This window comes from Choloepus didactylus, chromosome 9, assembly GCF_015220235.1.
Source record: "Choloepus didactylus isolate mChoDid1 chromosome 9, mChoDid1.pri, whole genome shotgun sequence".
Taxonomy (NCBI): domain Eukaryota; kingdom Metazoa; phylum Chordata; class Mammalia; order Pilosa; family Megalonychidae; genus Choloepus; species Choloepus didactylus.
In genome coordinates, this window is record NC_051315.1 from 49016894 (window position 1) to 49033347 (window position 16454).

The window sequence follows — 16454 nt, forward strand, 5'->3', positions numbered from 1 at the left end:
TTATTCATAGGTGGAATCTTCAAAGCACAGACCCAACATCACAATAGAATATGTTTAATATGTGATAATGTCCGGTAGTATAAACTTGTACTTCATGAAGGTAAATAAATCTGATATAGCAAGCTCTGCAAGAACTACTGGGACTCAGTAAAAAGTTGCTGTACATAGCACACTGATACTCTAGTTAGTCAATAATATGATTTGGTATTACAAAAGTATACAATTTGAAAAATGCAGTTTGGAAAGTAAAAATGAAAAAGTCTTGCTTCAAGACAAAATAAAATATATCTAAGACCAGAGGCCATCCAATCCTGTGCTTCTGGATCGGGACTGTGTGTTGCTGACCATGATACTTGAGCCACAGGATAAATGTGGTGCATCGTCCAGGGCATCAGGTTTTTTAGAGAAGATTTGGGATGGGGAGGCTTTTTTAGAGAAGATTTGGGATGTGGATATATTTTGCAAAAAAAAAAAAAAGTTTTTAAAAGATTCATTTCTAATTAAATATTTCATTTTTTCCGAATTTATTTTTATAAAATAAAAAAGGAAGGCAGATTTTCTCGTTTTGTTTAAAATAAAAATCAGCTGTCAGAAAAAGGTACATAGAGTGCACTTTCAGTAACTAGAAAATACTAATAAGAGAACATTTTGGTGAGTCCCGTAACAAAATGCTTCATTTTATTGGGAGTAGTATCCTGGGCATTATTGACTGAGCAAATATGGTACACTTCTTCATTCACAATGCACATTGTGTGCACATCTACTATCTTTGCCACAGCACAAAATAAGATTATGATGGGTTGTAACTTTTTAAATTCACCTAATGAAACTGTCCAAACATTGCCAGTTGTTTATATTTAGGTAAAAGGGAAATGACATTGAAAGTTATGAACATAAAACATATTCAATATGAAACATGGTCACATTGATCAGTACAGATGTTCAAATCCCAATCCCTGTCCCCGTCTTAGTCCTTTGTTGTAAAATGGAACCATGCTATTCTAATCCCCTGCCATTTTTGCTGTAGAATGTGAGATACATGAAGGCAGCGGGTCCTGTCTGTTCTCTTCAACACTGTACATGCAGCACTCTGCACAGTGCCTGGCACATAGGAAACAATCAATAAATACTGTGCAATGAAGAAAAAGGGAATGCAAGAACAGACAGTGATCTGGAGACTGGAATGGGAATTGGGAACAGAAAACAGAACAAATAAAAGTAAAATAATGCTTGTGAAAAGTAACTCATATTGTGAAATCAGAAGAAATTTAAGTCCAGAATATTACTGAAATCATTTTTTTTAATGCTTATGAAAGGATGAATAGCCGTATGTAAAGGACTTAGTAAGCATTAAATTTATAATAATTTAAAAGTAGCATTGAAGAATACTTTTAAAATGTCTTTTAGCACACTACTATTATGTAAGAAAAATAAAGTTGGAAAAGATTTATATAATAAACTCATTTGGGTAAAAAAAATGCATAAAAAAACTTCTGCAAGAAAATAAACTATTAACATTGATATCCTCTGGGAAATAGGACTGGGGGCCTAACACAGAAAGAGGGAAACGTTTATTTTACTTTATACATTTGAATTTTTGTACAATGAACATGTATATTTTATATTAAAACTCAAAGGGAAAATATCCAATTTGTAAGTATTTTTGCAACACTCAGGCAAAAATGTAGAAATTTAGACATTTTAATCTCTTAAGATTATACTGAGTCTCACTTTCAGAAAAGCATGATGAGGAGCTCAGCGGATTCACTCCCAAGCAAAAGTGAAAATTAAAAAAAAAAAAAATAATCCCTAGATATACAGTATACAGCATAAATTCATTCAAGGAAATCTAAAACTCAGTGAGACCAGCCAGAGTCTGCGGTGTTTAACCACAACCCACTCCCTCCCCCCATCCCAACTCCGTGTGACAGAAACTCGACTTCAGGCCTGTGTACTACAAAAACGGGGCATTCTCTCCCCTCAGCTCTCATCTTGGCCCATAATATAATCCCAGGAGGTAGTATATCAGCATTTCACATCCTGTCCCTAGGTATCTGTTGCAGAGGCTGAGTTCCTAGTAAGCATAGCCAAGAAGTGAGGACTCCCTTCTATCCCCCAACCCTACCTTGGGTGTGATGCCCTCAGAATATTGGGGCCTTTAACGCCCTTGCTCTGGCTCCTTCATAAGGTGATTGTTCCCCAACAAGAGAATCAAGCTGAGAAGATCAGGGACTACTATCTTCCCTCTCCACCAAGACCAGAGCTTCTACAGCAGGGGAATCACTCAGAGTGAAGCATGCCATTGTATCCTTACCCTGCCACCTCCACTTGGAGCATGGGCTCAGAGATTTTGCCCAGAGTGAGAGGCAGCCCATAAAATGGACAGCTCCAAATTTCTTCCCAAAGGAAGTGATTTTATTTATTTACTTCCCAAAGGAAGTAAGAATATAGGAAAGTACAAGCCTAAGGGTACTCAAAAACAATAGAGGGTGTGGTGAAAAGCAATTAAGATGATTCATAGATTCATTAATGATATAAGCTAAACCATAAGCCATCTAATTTACTAAAGAAGTCAGGGAAAGAGGCAGCTCAGAAGAGCTTTCCTGGGGTGAGAACCTCAAATACTGAACACAAAAATTATCCCTGCAAATGAGTCCAAATTTAATTGTATAATCTTGTTGAACAAGTTGTGTCCAATGGCATTGTTGAAAACAACAGATCAGCGAGCCATTAGTGAACCTCATCAACTGGATGTGGTCAGGGAAAGAAAAAAATAGAGCTCTGATAAAACCACTGTTATCCAAGAGTGACTGTGTGTTTGTCCAAGGCTGCACTAGCCAAGGAGCAATATCAGAGGCTTCAAACTATGAAGAGAAAATAGACTTCACTAAAAGAATCCAGTGAGTTACTAAAAAAATAAACAAACAATGACTAGTGCTGGAGAATGGAAAGGACCAGTTGCCAGAGTTGCAACAGGACGTTATCTAAAATGTGCAGTTTCCAACAACATATTGTAAGATGTGAAGAAACAGGAAAGTGTGACATATACACAAGAATAAAAGCAAGCAACAGAAACTGCCAGTGAAAGTGATTAAAGGTTAGATTTAACAAAGATTTCAAAATAGCCAATAAGCTATGCACAGAGAAGTAAAGGAAGGTATCTTGACAATGTCTCATCAAATAGAGAATAACAATTAAAAGATAGAAATTATAAAAAGAACCAAATAGACATTCTGGAGTTGAAAAGTGCAATAACTGAAATGAAAAATCTGCTCAACTGCAGATTTGAAATAGCAGAAGAAAGAATTGGCCAACTTGAAGACAGATGAATAACAATGAATAGAGATTATACAGTCTAAAGAAATGAGAGAAAAATGAAGAAAAAAAATGAACAGAGAGATGTGGGACACCATTATATTACCGTAATACAGAATATATAGTATTATGTACATAATATGTAGTGGGAATGTCAGAAGGGAACAAAAAAGGAAAAAAAATTTAAAGAAATAATTGTCAAAATCTTCCCAAATTTAATGTATTTATGGTATATGAATTGTATCTCAATAATGCTGTACAAAAAATATGGGGAAAAAAGAATATATTAATGATTGATAATATTGTTTAAGGTTTGCACTTCTTAATTATTAATTATTGTCTCTTTACTAAATTGTGAAATTGGATAATGAAACAAACTAGGACACTTTCCAAAGCTAGAAAAAAACGCTATTAATTTTGAGAAAGAAAAATCATCCAAAAGCTTAAATCACAAATATGTATAACTGTTGGTTTTTGTTAAATATTTCAGTGATCTTGATTACTCCTGAATGTAAATTCCAGTTTAAGGTTTTGAAAAGTTTTTTTTGTTTTTAAACAGAACTATTTTATATTTAGAGCAACCACGTACATGATAGAGTGTAAAAACAAAACAAAATCTAGTTGCTGATCCTAATAATATTATATGGAAATCTTTTATATAATTTTAAAAAATGATCTCAATAAAGAAATCATAAATAAAGGAATGCCAGAGAATGATGTTATTCCAGGTAGTTAATGGGTGGACTGATTATAAATTTATAAACTATCATTTTTATTTTTCTGTTGATTCCCTTAACTACAAAAGAATAGGTTAAAAGTATCACTGATGGTGCACTACCAAAATATTAGTAATAATACTCAAAAAGTACTTACATGTCTATGCAAAACTTTGAAATTAACCCAAAGAAATTCATATCATTTTTAATAGACTTAAATTATATCCATTCAGGAACTAGGAATAGCATGCCTTGATGGTGGCTCACTATAAACTATTGCATTGGAAATTCTGAAGTTAAGCAACTGCTTCTTATGGTATGCACTCTTTTCCTGGCTGTCTTGTTCATCCAGTGATTTTCTTATACAATTCTTTAATTCTTCAATTCTTCTCTGGTAATTGCGGATATTGGAATGATATGTTGAAACTCCATAATCCTCTCTGGAATCATGTTTTTTTTTTTTCAAATAACTACAGAAAATCTTTAGGATTCTGGAGTTGGTACATCAGTTCATGGAGTTTATCTTGGGCACCTGGCAAATCCATTTTATTGACTGCCACTAGTGCAGATTTTGTGTAAATTTTCTTTTTAGACAACTCCAGTTCTTTTGTAAGCTGTGTTATGGTTTCAAAAGCAGTTCTGTATTGTGTTTGGGAAGAAAGCTGAAATCCAGACATATCAACAACAAAAAGTAGTTGTTTAGTTCTTTCTGTATGCTTGAGGAATTTATGGCCCATTCCTTTGTTCGTATGTGCTCCTTCTATTACATCTGGAAGATCAGCTACTGATATTGCGATTGTGCTTGACAGAAATAATTTGACTATGGTTTCACTTATCAAAAAACAAAATCCTGGTTTTTACCCTGTTTGGAATCCTGGTACATAATTTTTCCCAGTTCAGGCTTTAAGGTAAAGGCATAATCTGCAATAACAGGTTTTGCATGAGAAATCTGACTTAGCAAAGAGGGTTTTCCAGCGTTTGGGAATCCCACTAGGCCTACATCAGCTAAAAGTTTTAGATCAAGGTATTCGTTTCTGGCCTTTCAATGGTAAGAAATTTATAAGTAATTTGCCACCAAGACCTCCTTCAGCTACCAAAATTCTTTCTTGCTCTTTATTGAGTTCTCCTATGATTTTACCATTTTCATAAGTTAAAGAAATACCAACAGGTACAGGAATTTCACAGTCTTTTCCTTTGGGGTCTTTCAACCCACTAACCTGACTATTTGTTCCTCCTCCAGCCACAAACCGATTCTGAGGATATTTGTCTTTAAGTTGTTTTTAAGTCATTTTTTTTTTCAGCTACAACTCAGACGTCACCACCTTTGTCACCTTCTCCACCTTATCGAGGATAGCCCATTCCTCCATTTCCTCCCTTAGTGAAGGGTCTGAGGTTATCAATGAAGTTTCCACACTTTCTGAATAGCATGCAACTGCAGCGCACCATTGGTGCTCTAGGCCATGATTACTTTCTGTGGAAGCAGAGCCAGCTATTGTTTGTATGAGTCACTGTTTGCTGCCAATTTGAGATGTCTTTTCATTGCACTCTTCGATTAGAATCATCATTCCTTGGATTTCATATTTTTATTTTTTGGATTATCATTTCAATTTGCTGAAGTGCATCCTTGAGTAGTAATTTCAAAGAGGGTCTGTGCATAATGATAAACTTCCTGATTTCTTCCGTGTCCAAAATTATCTTTATTTTCTACTCACATTTCATTGATATTTTGCTAGATGTAGAAGTATAGATTCAAAATGATTTTTCCTTGGACCTATGATGGCATTGCCCAGCTGACTAACAATATGTAGTGTCCCTAACAAAAAGTACAAGATCATTCTGAGTCTTGTTTCATTTCATTCTATGTAACTTTTCTTTCTGGAAGCTTGTACAACCTTTATTTTATCATTGGAGTTTTGAAAATTTCCTGGGTATGTCCAAGCAAGGGCCTTTTAAAAAGTTTTGATAGTATTATAACATATCCCAAGTCTTAAAACAACAGCAAATTATTATTATTATTTTAAATTATGAAATTCAACATATATCCATAATAGTGATAACTTTCAAAGTATGAGTCAACAAGCAGCTAGAGAGCAAATCTCCAAGGATGTCGTGGGACACAGCTCCACAACCCCAGCTACCTCTATTACTGTAAAATATATCATACACACAAAGAGGTGCCAACCCTCAATGTAAAGCTTGACAAACAGTTATATAGGTAATCTTAAAAATTGTTATGGGCTACAGTTCCACAGTCCCAGTCCCCTCCTCACTATGCAACATAAGGTATACACAGAAAGGTGAAGACCCCCAAAGCACAATTCAACAAGTAGCCATAGAACAAACCTCAAAGGATGCCGTAGGTTACAGTTCTACCATGTCATCCACTTCCCTCCAGCCATTCCAACACCCCAACATCCAAATGTATATATATATATATATATATATATACACACACACACACACACACACACACACACACACACACACATAAAGTTTCAGTATTCGCAGACTTCTACCAACTCCTATCCTGTTTCCACCCTCCCTCCAACCCCACCCAATCTCCCTCTCCATCTTCAGGGGTGTCTAGGCAGCAAGCACACCAACCTGCTTGCACTGAAAGGGGGTGTGGACGGTGTGGGGAAGGGGGCTGCATCTGATTGTTGATCTTAAAAAGGCTGTTGCCTCTGGATTTTAGGACTTGTCTGGCATAGGAACACCCTGGTGGATTAAGTTTCTGAGAGCTAAAACTTAGCAAGTATTAGATATTTTCAATTGTGTTTCAAAGAAATTGCACCAAATTTACACTCCCATAAAAAAGATATGAGTGTCTTTTTCTTTTCACATCTTTGCTAACACTGTGTACTTTCAAACTTTCTATTTTTATTATTTCTTAAGTTCTTGGAGAAGTGTTTTCACTTTGTAATTGTGATATATATTTTTGTTGTGGTAAAATATATATAACAGAATTTTCCATTTTAACCATTTTAAGTGTACAATTCAGTAGCATTAATTAAATTGACAGTGTTATGAAACATCACCACTATCTATTTCTAAAACCCTTTCCTCACCCCAAACAAACTCTGTACCCATTAAACAATAACATCCCACTCCTCATTTCACCAGCCCCTGGTAGTCTCTAATGTACTTTTTGTTTCTATGAATTTGTTTTGAATTGCTCTATCCAACTTTTTGATCATTGCCAATTTGATAGGTTCGAGACTGGAATTATTATTTTCCTTAACCTCTGGTCAGCTAGAGCGTGTCTCCAAGTAGTTGTTTTCTTGAAGAGTACCTGCATGAAATATTTTCCATGCACTTGCACATCTAGGACTATCTATTGCTTATACACATGAATGACAAACCTGAGAGTTCTGGGGTCACTGTACAATTGTATTTTGGTTGTTGATGAAAAGTGCGAGGCTAGTCTGATTTTCATCTTTTTAATATAACTCGATATTATTTTTCATCCTGGAAAATTGCTTTTTTTTTCCTTTTTTCATCTAGACATTTTGTCAGATTTATTTAGTTATGTTTCTTTTGTAAACACACTGGTTTCATTTTTGTACCACAGGAAAGTTTTCTTATAGTCTAGGTTTACTTTTGCTGCTGTCCATTAGTTCTAGTTTCTTCTTCAAGAAATCCCAGTTTTCATAAATTGTACTTACTCCATATTTATTTGCCATTTTATTTCTGGTCCACTTGTTCTTTACTATCTCTCCTATTATAATACACACCATTCTTGCACAACTTTTAACTCATTAATAAAACACTTAGTTTCCTAGGGCTCCTGTATCAAATCACCACAAACTTGGTGGCTTAAAAGAACAGAAATTTATTATCTCATAGTTTTGGAGGTAAGAAGCCTGAAAGCAAGGTGTTGGCAGGGCCATGCTCTCAATGATGGCTCTAGGGAAGAATCCTTCCTTGCCTCTTCCTAGGCTCTGGTGGTGGCCGGCAATTCCTGGCCTTCCATGACTTGTAGCTGCGCAATGACAGTCTCTGCCTTCATTTGTGTGTGTCTGTCCCTGTGTCTCTTCTCTTCTTATAAGGACAGCAGTCATTTGGATTAAGGCCCACCCTACACAAGTATGACCTCATCTTAATTAATTCCCTCTGCAACAACCTTATTTCCAAATAGGGTCACATTCTAAGGTTTTGGGGATTAGGACTTGAACGTATCTTCTTTGGTGACACAGTTCAACCCTTAACAAACACTAATGCATTTTGGTTATTTATTCACATATTTCGTTGTTAAGGCATTTAAAAACTTTATTCTTCTAAGTCACATACTTAGTAAATACAAAGATAAGTGCTTGCAAGGGCAACCTGTTGACCATAACTAAATACAGGTTTTGGACCATATAAGCAGACTTTGCCCAAAGCCTTTCTCTTTGACAGACTCAGAGACACACACAACTCTCCTATGTATCTATGCATGGAATAAGGCCAAAATAGTGTTTAATGTTATACATTGTACAAATTATGAGCTTTATTTCAAGAAGAGCAAGTAATGAAATATTAGACAGCCACACAATTCTTGTAAGCAATCAGTCCCTCCTTCTTGTATGCCAGTGACAACATTTGTAAATAAAAGACTCAGTTTCATGAATCACTAGACTAGATAATTGTGAGTGAATTGGCTGGAGTGGTTGTGTGAAAACCACACCCTGCTGATTTTTACTGTGTTTTATGGCTAGAACAACATAAAAGATGGCCTAAAACAGTGGTTCTTAATCTTGATTAAACATTGGAATCAGCTGGGGATACTGATCAGCTGGTCAGTGTTCTGGAGAGCTGGAGCACACTGACCTCTCCAGAACATTGACCGCTTATGTAACACGCTGACTACTTCAAGCCCATTGAACAGAATGGATACATTGTCTGTCCTAATATCTACCAAAATGTACAATGCATATTCCTTTTGACCCTGCAATTACATCTCCAGGAATCCATCTTATGGAAATATTTGCACATCTGCACAATGATTCATTTTCAAGATATTTTTTTATTCATCCACTAAATACTCTTGGAGCCCATATCCAGGGTCACCACTGTTCTAAACTGTCTTCTGCAGGTAGTTTACATCCTACTGGAAGAACCAGATAACAAACACACATATAGGTGAACTAGAAAAATAACAGATAGTTGTACAGAGACTTCAAATATGGTCCCTGGTGAGGTCTTGGAGCTTCTGCTCCTCACACAGAACCTGGGGGGAATACTATTTTGGCCTCTCTTCCTTGACTTGCCCTATTATTTCCACTCTATTGTGGTTACCCTGTGTTGAGGAAGAACCTTTGTGAGGTGCCCCCACCCGGAATTCCAGGGGGGAATGGGATGACATCTAGCAAGCAAAGCACAAATCTTTTCTGCTCTTAGATGGTCCCAACCTGATCTGTGGTTTCTTTCATTCTTTCTCTTGTCAACCTGGATTTGGAACTCTGCTAAAGTGGGATCAAGGGGCAAAGAATTCTGCACCAGCATTCAAGTTCTTTTCTCTCCTCCTTTCTCCAACTGTTCTTCACAGCCCTGGAAACATTTCTTCTCGTTTGTAGTGATAAGCTCTTCTGAAGTCATCAGCATGCACTATCTGAGATCACATAAACTCTATGATCTAGCCTCTCCTCCTTCAAGGGCAGCATATTGTTTCTCTTTCAAAGAGTCTGGATCAAAACAATAGAAACTCATGCTTTTAGTATTTATGTCTACAATGAGATTTTAAAAGTGTGTATTGGAATTCAAATTTAATTCAAGTTGGAAGTTAAAGTTCTCAGCCATACCCGCCTATCACTGCCAAGAGATTGTTATTATTATTTTTGGCCAATGTGTTATACATTTCTGATCATATTTTACTGAAGATAAAGCATATACCCCATGTGATTTCAGCTTTTTAGAATATATTAAGATTTTATTTGCATTCTCATATCTGATCAGGTTTTTTAAATGTTTTACTGTGTGTTTAGAAAAAAGTAGTTTTCCTGATTACTATGTGCAAATGAATTTATAAATTCTTTCAACAAATAATGAATACTTACTCTATGTCACACCATCCTCTAGCTCATGAGGATACAGCACTGTTCAAATGCAGTTCCCTGACCTCAGGGAGCACACATACTATTGCACAGATACAATTAACAAGTAAATGAATAGATAGATATGACACTGTCGATAGTAGTAATGTATTGAAGAATGTTACAACAGGTGAAGGGAAAGAGAGTAATGTAATGTGGATACCAACATAAATGGGGTAGTTAGGGATCTCTGAGGAGGTGGTATTGGAGCTGAGAAATGGCTGATGCAAAGAACAAGCCACATGGGTATTTGGGGGATGGAGTTCCAGGTAGAGGGACTGACAGATGAAAAGTCCCTGAGGTGGGACCCTTGATGTGCTCAATGAGTAGCAGAGAGACCAAGAGTCTGGAGTCCTGTGAGCCATACAGACAAGAGACACCAAAAAGAGTAGGCTCTGGTAAGGTTGCTAGAACTGGAAATGTCTGTTAAATCAAGTTTTCAAATTGTGCTTAATTGTGCTTAATTGTGCTTAATTGTGCTGTAGAAATCCTCTAAAATGCCTTTCTTATATTTTTTCTTTACTTGATATTTTGATTTGTAATAGAAACTTATTAGAATGTCTCATAATTGGCTATTTATCAGTTTCTCCTTACAGTTTAATCATATTTTGTTACATGTTTAAAGTTTTATTATTTGCTATTTGAAATTTCTCAGTTGACGGCTCCTTTTATCAAAGGAAAATATAATTTTATTTCCCCATTCTAATAATATGATTTTTCTGAAATTCTATTTTGTCTGATAATAATTCTACAGTTGCTTTTTTAAATTCCATTTTATTGAGATATATTCACATACCATACAATCATCCAAAGTGTGCAATCAATTGTTCACAGTACCATCATATAGTTGTGCATTCATCACCCCAATCTAATTTTTGAGCATTTTCCTTGTACCAGAAAAAGTGAAAATAAGAATAAAAAATTAAAGAAGAACACCTAGAACACCCCCCACCCTATTTTTCATTTAGTTTTTTTGTCCCCATTTTTCTACTCATCCATCCATACACTGGATTAAGGGAGTGTGACCCATAAGGCTTTCACAATCACACTGTCACCTCTTGTAAGCTACATTGCTATACAATTGTCTTCAAGAGTCAAGGCTACTGGGTTGCAGTTGGATCGTTTCAGGTATTTACTTCTAGCTATTCCAATGCATTAAAACCTAAAAAGGCTTATCTATATAGTGCATAAGAGTGCACACCAGAGTGACCTCTTGACTCCATTTGGAATCTCTCAGCCACTGAAACTTTATTTCGTTTCATTTCTCATCCCCCTATTGGTCAAGAAGATGTTCTCAATCCCATGATGTCAGGTCCAGATTCATCCCCCGGAGTCATATCCCACAATGCCAGGGACATTTACACCCCTAGGGGTTAAATCCCATGTAGGGGGGAGGGCAGTGAGTTCACCTGCAGAGTTGGCTTAGCTAGAGAGAGAGGGCCACATCTGAGCGACAAAGAGGTACTCAGGGGGAGACTCTTAGGCACCATTATAAGCAGGTTTAGCCTCTCCTTTGCAGTGACAAGCTTCATCAGGGCAAGTCCTGTGATAGAGGGCTTGGCACATCAAACCACCAATCCTCAATGTTTATGAGAACATCAGCAACAATCCAGGTGAGGAAGCCCAACACTACTGCATTTTCCCCCAGCCCCTCAGGGGGGCCCTGCATATATATTTCTATTCTCTGTTCACATTGCTTTGGGATGTGTTGCTATTTCACACTAACCTATGCAAACCTACCAGGTCTTACTTCCTATTGAAAGTTCTATGTAATTAGGGTATTTGAATGAACTGTGTGAGTTAAACTGTTTAGGAAATATGGATCTTGCACCAAGTAAGCATCTCTTCCCTTGTTCTCACATGGAATTTGAAGTTTTAAAATGTGGTGAATATTGTCCTTTACCCTTTGGCCTGATTTGCCCTAGGCCTAATCACATCTGCTTCATTCATATCTCTGGGTGAAGTCTGGATTCTTTTTCAGCATTTTAACAGCTGCGATATGCGCAAATACTGACATTCATATCTGCCAAGTTCTAGCTATATGTGCTAATACTGACATTCTTATCTGCCAAGTTCTAGCTCTGAGTTTCAGGTGTCACGCAGATACCCAAAGTTCCAGGGATGGATCAGTTTATACACAAAGGGATCAGCATCTCAGAGTCTGGAGCTAGCCATTACAATTCAGGAATAGACATGGCTGCTTTAAGACCTTACAATCTAGGAGCCATTACAGTAAGCGTTCCCCTGATAAGCTGTGCTCTAAGGTTCAATTCTGAGTTTACACATTGTAATTAGTCCATATTGGTGAGACATTATAGCGTTTGCCTTTATTTCTGGCGTAATTCACTCAAAATACTGTCTACAAGTTCCATTCACCTCGTTGCATGTCTCACAGCTTCACTCCTTCTTGTAGTAGCTCACTATTTCATTGTATGCACACACCACAGTTCACCATTCTATTCCTCAGTCCATACACCCTTTGGCCACCTCCACCCATTGCAAATCATGTATACTCTCCATAAATACCAGTGTGCAAATGTCCATTCATGTCCCTGCTCTCAGATCCTCTAAGTAAATGCCCTCTAATGAGGTTGCAGGACCTTATGGCACCCACATGCTTAGCTTCGTGTGGAACCACCCCACTGTCCTCCAGAAAGGCTATACAATTCTGCCTCCTAACCAACAGTAAATATGTACATCCCTCTCTCTGGATTTTCTCCAGCACTTTTATCCCTGTTTATATTTTTCCACACAACTTTATAGAACTATATTCACATACCATATAATTATCCACAGTGTATAATTAGTGGTCCACGGTATCATCATACAGTTGTGCATTTATCACCACAGTCAGCATTTGAACATACTGATTACTATGAAAAAAAATAAAAAAGATAATAAAAAGAAAAATACAATATCATACAATACAATATAATAGTAAGGTCAGACAACAACAACACTACCACGAATCCCATATTCTTCCCTTATATCCCCCTCTCATACTTATTTGGCTTTGGTATATTGCCTTTGTTACATTTAATGGAAGCATATTACAATGTTACTGTTGACCATAGACTCCAGTTTGCTTTGATTATATTTTTTCCCCACTACCATCCCCTTTCCAACACTCTGCATGGTTGATACCCGTTTGTTGTTCTACATGCAAGAACAGTTTTATATTTGTACATTTAGTCACAATCATTGACCACTCCAGTTTTTGCTAAGTTAAACAGTCCTAGTCTTTATCTTTTGTCTTTACCTCAGGTGTCATACATGCTCCTAGTCCACCTCTTTCAGCCTTACTCATGGATACCTTTGTTCACTGTAGTTACAGTATTGTTCTACCATCACACAGTATTATGCTATCAATTTCTGGGTCTATACAATCAAGCCTGCTGAACATTTTGTAGTCCTTCAGCATCAAATATCCAAACTCTGCACTCTTTCTATCTCCTGGTAGCTTGTGTTATCAGCTTTTAACTCTCAAAGTTCACTCATTAATGTTAGTTCATATTAGTGAGACCATACATTATTTGTCCTTTTGTTTCTGGCTAACTTCATTCAACATAAATTCCTCAAGATTCATCCACGTTATTATATGTTCCATGTCTTTGTTCTGTCTTACAGCTACATAATATTCCATCATGTGTATGTACCACAGTTTGTTTATCCACTCATCCATTGATGGACATTTGGGCTATTCCATCTCTTGGCTGTTGTGAATAATGTCGCGAAAAACATAGGTTTACAAATGTTGGTTCATGTCTTAACTTTCAGTTCCTCTGAGTATATACCTGGTAATGGAATAGCTGGGCCATATGGCACATCTATATTTAGCTTCCTGAGGAACTGCGACACTGCCTTCCAGAGCGGTTGCACTATTTTACATTCCTACCAACAGCGAATAAGTGTGCTTCTTTCTCCACATCCTCTCCAGCACTTGTAATTTTCTGTTTTTTTGATAATGGCCATTCTGGTAGGTGTGAGATGATATCTCATTGTGGTTTTGATTTGCATTTCCCTAATAGCCAGTGAAGTTGAGCATTTTTTCATGTTTTTGAGCCATTTGTATTTCCTCTTCAGAAAAGTGTCTGTTCATGTCTTTTGCCCATTTTTTAATTGGGTTGTTTGTCTTTCTGTTGTTGAGTTGAAGGATTGCTTTATATATTCAGGATGTTAAACCCTTATCTGATCTGTAGTTTCCAAATATTGTCTCCCATTGTGTAGGCTGCCTTTTTACTTTTCTAACAAAATCCTTTGATGTACAAAAGTGTTTGATTTTGAGGAGATCCCATTTGTCTATTTGTTCTTTGGTTGCTTCTGCTTTGGGTATAAGGTCTAGGAAGCCACCTCCTATCACAAGATCTTTAAGAAATTGTCCTACATTTTCTTCTAAGAGTCTTATGGTCTTAGCACTAATGTTTAGGTCTTTGATCCATTTGGAGTTAATTTTTGTATAAGGTGTGAGATAGGGGTCCTCTTTCATTCTTTTGGAAATGGATATCCAGTTCTCCAAACACCATTTATTGAAATGGCTGCTCTGTCCCAGTTGCTTTGTCTTGACTACCTTATCAAAGATCAATTGTCCGTAGATGGGAGAGTGTATTTCAGAACACTCAATTTGATTCCATTGGTCAGTATATCTATCCTTATGCCAGTACCATGCTGTTTTGAGCACTGTAGCTTTGTAATATGCTACAAAGTCAGGTAGTGTGAGACCTCCCACTTTGTTCCTCTGTCTCAAGATATTTTTGGCTATTTGGGGCACCTTATCGTTTCAAATAAATTTGGTTATTGGTTTTTCTATTTCTACAAAGTAAGTTGTTGGGATTTTATTTGGTATTGCATTGAATCTATAAATCAGTTTAGGTAGAGTTGACATCTTAATTATATTTAGTCTTCCAATCCATGAACAGGGTATGTTCTTCCAATTTTAGGTCCTGTTCGATTTCTTTTAGTAGTTTCTTATAGTTTTCTTTGTATAGGTCTTTTGCGGCTTTCATTAAGTTTATTCCTAAATAACTTGGTTCTTTTGGTTGCTATTGTAAATGGAATTTTTAAAAATGTCTTCCTCTTATTGCACATTACTTGTGTATAAGAACAGTACAGATTTTTGCGTGTTGTTCTTGTAGCCTGCCACTTTGCTGTATTCATTGATTAGTTCTAATAGCTTTGTTGTAGATTTTTCAGAATTTTCCACATGTAGGATCTTGTCATCTGCAAGCAGTGGAAGTTTTACTTCTTCCTCTCCAGTATGGATGCCTTTTATTTCTTTTTCTTGCCTAATTACTCTAGCTAGCATTTCCAGCACAATGTTGAATAACAATGGTGACAGTGGGCCTCCATGTCTTGTTCCTGATCTTAGAAGGAAAGCTTTCAGTCTCTCCTCATTGAGTATGATGTTAGCTGTGGGCTTTTCATATATTGACTTTATCATATTGAGAAAATTCCCTTCTATTCCTATCCTTTGAAGTGTTTTAATCAGGAAAGGATGTTGAATTTTGTCAAATGCCATTTGTGCATCAATTAAGATGATCATGTGGTTCTTCAGCTTTGATTTATTGATGTGGTGTATTACATTAATTGATTTTCTTGTGTTGAACCAGCCTTGCATACCTGGAATAAACCCCACTTGGTCGTGGTGTCTAATTCTTTAATGTGCTGCTGGATTCAATTTGCAAGTACTTTGCTGAGGATTTTTGCATCTATATTCATGAAAGAGATTGGTCTATAATTTTCTTTTTTTGTAGTATCTTTGTCTGAGTTTGGTATTAGGGTGATGTTGGCTTCATAGAGTAAGTTGGGTAGCTTTCCTGCCTCTTCAATTTTTTTGAAGAGTTTGAGCAGGATTGGTATTAATTCTTTCTTGAATGCTTGGTAGAATTCACATGTGAAGCCATCTGGTCCTGGGCTTTTCTTTTTTGGGAGCTTTTTGATGACTGACTTAATCTCTTTACTTGTGATTGGTTTATTGAGGTCATCTATTTCTTCTCGGGTCAATGTTGGTTGTTTATGCTTTTCTAGGAAGTTGTCCATTTTGTATAAGTTGTATAGTTTATTAGCATATATTTGCTCATAGTATCTTCTCATTATCTCCTTTATTTCTGCAGGGTCAGTAGTTATGTTTCCTTTCCCATTTCTGATTGCATTTATTTGCATCTTCTCTCTCTCTCTCTCTTTTTGTTAGCCTAGCAAGAGGTCCATCAATTTTGTTGATTTTCTTGAAGAACCAATTTCTGGTTTTGGTGATTCTCTCTATTGTTTTCCTGTTCTCAGTTTCATTTATTTCTGCTCTAATCTTTGTTATTTCTTTCCTTCTGTTTGCTTTAGAGTTAGTTTGCTGTTCTTTCTC

At 36.5% G+C, this 16454-nt stretch overlaps 1 long non-coding RNA gene and 1 pseudogene across 1 annotated transcript in view; one reads left to right on the forward strand and one right to left on the reverse strand.

The window, feature by feature from the left end:
* Window positions 1–16454, forward strand: part of LOC119544976 — a 287062-nt gene that overhangs the window by 41692 nt on the left and 228916 nt on the right. The window lies entirely within an intron of this gene.
* Window positions 4246–5477, reverse strand: LOC119544972 (annotated as a pseudogene).